Source organism: Wasmannia auropunctata, unplaced genomic scaffold (assembly GCF_000956235.1).
Source record: "Wasmannia auropunctata unplaced genomic scaffold, wasmannia.A_1.0 LD287195.1, whole genome shotgun sequence".
In the NCBI taxonomy this organism is placed as follows: domain Eukaryota; kingdom Metazoa; phylum Arthropoda; class Insecta; order Hymenoptera; family Formicidae; genus Wasmannia; species Wasmannia auropunctata.
The window spans coordinates 1-936 of NW_012075695.1; the positions used below are offsets into that span (position 1 = coordinate 1).

At 46.6% G+C, this 936-nt stretch overlaps 1 pseudogene; it reads left to right on the forward strand.

Moving 5' to 3' along the window:
• The first annotated feature begins 187 nt into the window (after positions 1-187).
• LOC105461467 lies at positions 188-833 on the forward strand (annotated as a pseudogene).
• The last annotated feature ends 103 nt before the right edge of the window (positions 834-936 follow it).

The window sequence follows — 936 nt, forward strand, 5'->3', positions numbered from 1 at the left end:
GTGTGCTCTTCCGATATAAAATATATCCGATTTTATTTAAAAAAAGGACTCCCCTCTTGCACAGAATTAGAATTTTATTTATTAGTGTAAAATTATTTTACCTATTATTACGATTACAAATGTAATTAATTTTATTGCCGTTGAAGACTTTAATTTAATTAGGTATAAAGAATAGGTCTAATCCCAGATTCGTAATATCGTAATATTTCTCACTGTTACCCTCGTAACAGTCCTAGGCTTTTACAAGACTCTGGTGACTACGGAAGAGGAACGATCTTTTAACCGCGGTCGACACCGCGCCGTTCTCGGCGTGAATAAAGTTAATTTAGACGACAAGAACGAGCTCGCCGAGGACGCGACGCAAAAGATTCGCAATGTCGGGGACGAGCCGTCCGACGGGGACATCAGGGACATCGAGGAGGCGAAGGTTCGGATCCGCGAGCTCGAGGGTAAGCTCCAGCATCTGGAGGCGGCGATCAAGAACGGAGTGGCGAAGGACTTCCCGACGGTGAAGTTCCTAAATTACAAGAATCGGAAACGAATTCTGGTGACGGGCGGCGCGGGTTTCGTCGGCTCCCACCTGGTGGATCGGCTGATGCTCGCCGGACACGAGGTAATAGTCGTCGACAATTTCTTCACCGGCAGAAAGCGAAATGTGGAGCACTGGGTCGGTCACGAGAACTTCGAACTGGTGCATCACGACATCGTGAGGCCGTTGTATCTAGAGGTCGACGAAATCTATCATCTCGCTAGCCCGGCCAGTCCGCCGCACTACATGCTGAACCCCGTGAAAACGATCAAGACAAATACCTTGGGCACCATAAATATGCTTGGTGAGTCAGCTGCGTGGAGGTTAAATTTGAAAACGGAGGAAAACTATTCGAGGATATTCGATTATGTAATCTATATTGACGGTATTATTTCAGGACTCGCAAA